Raw genomic sequence first — 6,607 nt, forward strand, 5'->3', positions numbered from 1 at the left:
AGCACTTTCAGGATCAATAACCAGTTTTTCGATATCTTGTATAGATAGTTTAGAAATAATCGAGTGAGATCACGTTTCGTTTCCACCCTGTATAATGGGGCCGAGCACAGTTTTAACTAAAATCGGGACTACTCCCACCTCTCGTTCCCACCACTGCAACTCCTGTGTAGCCAGGATCTACGGCTTGACCGCCACAAAAACCCAACCAATGAAGGTCAAGTTTGTCCCGGGGGAAAGTTAAACTGTCATTGGACCCGCAACGAAATTATTCAGAAGAACATAGGAGGAGTTCGAAATTAAGGTTCGACTTCCCTCCATTGCAAAGCGGGTGACAGGTGACAAACAATGGTTCAAAACCTTTAAGAAAAGATTATGCACCACGGACAATAAATATCAATTAAGGGGGCTTATCTTATGAGCAATTAGCAACTACCTGCCAATAATATTTTTCACAAAATCGCTTAAAAGCACGGAAATTTTTCCTTGTCGCGACAAGATCGGTGTAATAAATTGCGGAAACAGATGTATGTTGTATTGAATTAAGCATTAAATTACGTTCATGTTTCCAACGATCACACTCCCACAAGATAATAATGATGGGCAGACTGCTCATGACTGACATCATTAGTGGAACACTCGCAAAAAGGAGACGGAACTAGTTTGAATTAGTGAAGTTTATGTTTAAAGTTGCCATGCCCCGTGAGGAACTGCGACGAGCAATGGTCGATTTCTAACCATCGCGGCATCGCCTAGTTAGACGTTCGCGTACATTCGGGAAGAAATTATATAAGTGACGCCCTTTGACTGACGTATTCCATCTTTTTTGCCATTCATTAAGTAATTCCTCTTCAACGACTTCTCGGGAATCAAATAATCGGCTTATTTTAGAACGATCGCGGCTATTTAAGAAATCGGAGGTTAGGTATATTTTCCCTTGATGCGAAGTACATAGCCGCACGCTTCTGTACCTCTAAGTCGACCGGCAGTACACCAGCCAGGACTGGCAGAGCTTCCGTCCTAAACCTGGTCGAGTACTTGCCAAAAAAGGAGATCGTCGATAACTGGGTGTCGGTAAGTGGCAGCTGTCGATGACTGGGTGTTGACTACTGGAGATTCGGTGTCGATGATTGGAGATTTATATGCTTTTTCATTTTTTGGGATTTTTTTCTAGTCCGTGTATAGTTAATAAAAATAATACATCCTATTCTTATCTCAAGAATACACCTTATCATGCTCAATCGTTACTTTTGGTTTAAAGATGACTAAATGACCTTTAATCTTAATAAGAAGCCCAATATCTCCTTAAAGTGTCGATCATTGGTGCCACTACGCTACGATGTGTGAATTTTCAACTAAGTACTTTAATTATTGGAAATACAGGAAACCTCTGTTCATCAACACAGTCTTTTATTTTCTGCCAATGATAACAGTCACAATTTTAAAAACGGCTTTTAAAGCTTTTTAAACGTATTTATCCAACATTTCCAAGGACTAAACGACACAAGCGTCCTATTGAGCGTTTGAAAAATTTTGTGACATCCAGCGAGAAAAAAACGTATTAACCATAATATGGTCATACAATATTTTATTACTGCTAGTGGAATTAATGCCTAGGATTATCTCAATCCTACGATATATCACATGATGAGGTTTCTCTTCCATTTTTCTGACAACATCAATGTTTTCCGCCACTATTAGTCATTTTGGACGACTTTCGCAAAGTTCACTGGTGAGCCAATGATATACAATATTATACTTCTTAAACTAGCGTTTTACAATGGTAAAGGACAGATCTTTATCACCAAAAGTGAAATTTAGCTGACCGCTTCAGTTTTGTATTGATTAGCCACGTCAAAAGTCATAATAAATCTTCGCGCGAAAATTTCCGCAAGTCAATTCCATGTTTTTGTAGTCAAGATAATTTTCAATTCAATGTTAATAATACAAAACGTGCTCAAATGATAAAAAGTTTTGAATAAGGTTGTAGACAAAAATGACAAACTTTTCATTAAAAGTATCAGATGTCGTCTAACAACACGTTATGTTGTCGAGGCTCACAACTTAAATAGTGCCCTAGTAGCAACTCCATTTTCTTTTGTTTTACTGGGAACGTAGAGGTTTTCGATGTTCTAGAGAACGGCTTTTCTACAGGAAACCCTGTATTCATATTTTCCTTACCTTTAAATAAGTTAGAAAGAACGAAAACGCTCCTTATTTTTCCTCACTTTTCTTTTGTTTTAATTTAAGGTGAAAGGTTTTAATAGTGAGACAGAAATCCAAAAATAATTAAACTGCGCAAATTCCCCTAATTATGCACCTTATTAATGACACAATAAGAACCATAGCATCAGCCTTGGCGCAGTCACGCAGCCGGTAGATTGCCCCGTCCTTGGCAACGCACGGAATCTGCATGGTAAGACATTTTTTACGTACGTTAATGTCTTTTGTGGATAGAATTTCCATTCATATCTTATCTTCTGTCGTTTTCACAACTGGAGTAATGTAGGTACCTACAATAAATACTTGACTTATTGCCTATTTCAACCCCACTAGGAATAATTATTAGGAAAAATAATAATAAATAAAATCACTTTATTATACACCACACAGAAAACATAGAAAAAAGACGGAAAGAAATACCTACAAATAAGAGTTAGGCGGTCATATCGCTATCTATGTGTAATAAAAATAGGCGTAGTGGTTTAAACTGAAAATCGTAACAGTATCCTAAACTGATACTTAGGCTGAGTTGCACCGCCTAACTTCAATCGTGAATATAACGATAACCCCTGTATTTTGTATGGAATTTGACAGATTTTTGACGTTTGTCAAAGTTAAATTAAAATGGTACAACCCAGCCTTTACTGTTTTTGAAGTAAAACATGGTGTAGGAAAAAACATCTAATTAATGATTAAACGAACTTACCTGTACGTGAAGTTCTATCATAATTATACGATAGCTTCGTCCGAAGAGATTAAGTAATACACATGTAGTAGCACCTACCATGTCGCCAGTTAGCACAGTTATTTGAGAGTACTAATATTCAATAAAAAATCAAAATACCGTTACCGTTACAACTTCCAACGTTATCGCTGTATCGCCACTAGTTGTCATTATGTTCAGAGTTATTATTAAGTGATATTTTACTTCAGGGTTTGGGTGGGAGGGTTGTTAATCTCTTCGGACGAAGCTATCGTATAATTATGATAGAACTTCACGTACAGGTAAGTTCGTTTAATCATTAATTATACTCAAGCTTCGTCCTTCGAGATTAAGTAATACACATGTAGACATTGAGAGATGAAAATCGTAAAATATCACATCATTCTAAAATAAAGACAATCGCTTGAGTAATAAAAAAATATGTAATTATTATTCCCTTTAAGTTATACTGTTTAAATTTTTAATTATAAACATTTTTAACTTATAAATTAATCATCATCCGATTCACCTGTTATAATAGACCTGGCAAAAGAAGTCTGTTCCACATTGTTATAAATTTCTCTATGATAGAAACGCCCAAAGGTATTTGAGCTGCCAGTCCACCCTGCCGTTTTTCTAATTAAATCGATGTTGACCCCAAGTTTATATGCCTTAGAAGTCGCAGCATGCCTAGTGCTGTGCGCTGTAAAAATGGATACATCTACCCCACATTCTTCAAGTGTGTTTTTAACCCAACGACTAAGAGACTGAGATGTAATTTTAGAATGTGGTTTTCGTAAACTGATAAAGAGATGAGAATTGTCAGTGCGTAAGGTTTCAGTCATATTTAAATACGAATCCAAAGTGTTAACGGGACAGATTTGAGGTTTATTATGAAAAGAAGGCAAAACTAGAGTAGGCTGTTGTGATCCAATACGAGAAGTTTTTATAAGATCAGGAATTTTGATAATTATCTTGTCCGGGTATCGTTCAATATTATGAATGTTAATCTTAGATAGAGTTTGGATCCTATGAGCGGTCGTTAGGGCTAATAAGGTAACAAACTTCTTAGAAATTTTCTCCAAACTTAAAGATTGATTGGGATACCATTTACCTAAATGATCTAAGACTAACGAGGTATCCCAAGTACAATTGTATTTTGGCAACGGGGGACGTAATCGGAATATACCCCTGAATAGACGCTTGACTCTAATGTCATTTCCAATTTGTGGTCCAAAAATTAGAGACAGTGCGGACTTACAGCTGTTAAGGGTACCGTACTGAGCACCAGCTTCGAACTGCTCAGTTAAGAAGAGTAAGATATTTGGAACAGACTCCTCTAACAGATTGTAATTATGAGCAATACAGAATTGGAACCACTTTTTTAAACATGTGTCATATTGCTTTATCGTATTTTCAACCAAAGAAGCTAGAATTATATTAATTGAAGATAGTGGAACCTGTTTCTTAATCATTGATCTGGTGATAAGATTCCGGCAACCAGGGTAAGTCGTTGGTGAACGTTGCGGTTGCTGGAATGAGAAAATATTAAGTTCTGAGATGGCTCAAAGACCAAGGGCTTTGAGACAAGTAGCTTTTTAAAAACAGGAAACCATGGCTGAGTTGGCCACCAAGGCACAACTAGAATACCCTTGGCTTTATCCTTTATTATTTTACGAATAGTTTTAAGTATCATACTAAATGGCGGAAAGCCATAGAAAAAAAAATTAGTCCAGGGTATTGTAAAAGCATTGGTGGCAAATGCATCTGGATCCCTGTGCCAGGAAATATACTTTGGACATTTTTTGTTAACTCTGCTAGCAAAAATGTCTATTTCAGGTATCCCGAAAACATTTTGAATTTTTTGAAATGCAAAATCCGCAAGTTCCCATTCAACGTCAGGATGCACCCGCCTAGACTCTGAATCGGCTAGAGTGTTGTCTGCGGAGCTAATATATGCAGCAAAGACTATAATATTTTTTGCCTCGCACCATTTCCATAATTCACGGGCTATTTGCGTCAAGTGAGGAAACTGGACACCGCCCATACGATTTACGTAGGATATTGCAGTGGTATTGTCGATTCGAAGCAATATTTGACAGTTATTTAAATTTCTCGCGAAAACTTTAAGGCCTAAAAAGGCAGCAAGTATTTCTAAGTAGTTAATGTGCATGCTACGTTCTTTTTCAGTCCAAATGCCGCTCGCAGTTTCCTCACCACACGCAGCCCCCCACCCCATAGTCGAAGCATCACTGAAAATTTCTATACAGTATTCGTCATATTTTATTTTATTTACTGGGTTCTCCATTGCTTTTAACCACCAATCAAATTCCGATTTTAGACTCTCAGGAATATCCATATACATATCATAATTTTCATTATTATTTTTCAGATTTAAATATTTACACCTTTCGAAGCTTTTTGTATAAAGCCATCCGTATTCAGTAGCTAAACAAGCAGAATTGAGTAACCCGAGGAAACTTGCAAAGTCCCTTATTTTGCATCTAGATTTATTATTGAAAAAAATTACTTTTTCTTGTATTTTATTTATTTTTTCCCGTGGTAAACTGATATGGAAGTTTTCAGTGTCAATAATATAACCTAAAAATTTACAGACAGTTTTAGGTTCCATATCACTTTTATCATGATTAATAATAAAGCCCAAAGTTTTAAGCAAGTTTATGGTAGCATTAGAGTTTTCAAAACAACTACTGTAACTGTCAGATATTAATAAAATATCATCAAGATAAATAGTAGATATATAACCACAAGATCTTAGCAGACTGACAACCGGCTTCATTAATTTCGTAAAAACAAAAGGTGCCGTGTTGAGGCCGAAGGGTAAAACATTAAATTGGTACATCTCCTCATTGTCGCCAAATTGAAATCGAAGGTATTTTTTATAATTATCTTGGATTGAAATTAAAAAATATGCATCTTTCAGGTCGATTGTACACATATAGTTATTTTCGGATACTAATTTTATAGCTGTACGTAAGTCTTCTAATTTGAAGTGTTCTGTGTCGATAAATTTATTTAACTGCTTCAAATTTAAAATAAATCTATTTTTCCCATTTGGCTTAGGTACTAGAAAATAACTAGAAAGAAACTGATCCTGGCATGGCTGACAAGAGGAGATGGCACCAATAGACAAAAGCTCATCAATACACTCCTTAATTTGTGATTTTTCATAATCAGAGTATGATCGACATTTAGGAGGATCGTTTTGAATTACAGGTCGTGCAAATGGTATTTTATAGCCCGATATCCACGATAATATAGTAGCGTCGTTTGTTAACATAGACCATTGATTGTAAAAACGTGTTAGCCTGCCGGCGTGGCTCACCGTGTCTAGCGTCGGTTGCGATTCTTCGGAGGTGGCGCTCGATATGATGGTCGCGAGGAGCTCGCGGGCTGACTCCTCTGTGCAGGCTCCTTCGGCTCCTGAGTCCCTTTCGGCCTGCGGTTCTGAGGAGGAGCCTTCTGAGGAGGCTTAGGTGGTGGAGCTGATTTTAGCTCGGCTCCTGACTTCGAGATATTTCTGGCAGTTTTTATATTTTCTGCTAGGTCCGCACCAAAAAGAGAAGTGTCAATCTTAATCAATTCTGTATTTTTATCTTCCACGGCTAACAGTTTGGATATAGCCTCCCCAATACAGGTAATTGCACTTCCAAGGAGTTTCTG

The sequence above is a fragment of the Ostrinia nubilalis genome, chromosome 5 (assembly GCF_963855985.1).
Source record: "Ostrinia nubilalis chromosome 5, ilOstNubi1.1, whole genome shotgun sequence".
Taxonomy (NCBI): Eukaryota; Metazoa; Arthropoda; class Insecta; order Lepidoptera; family Crambidae; genus Ostrinia; species Ostrinia nubilalis.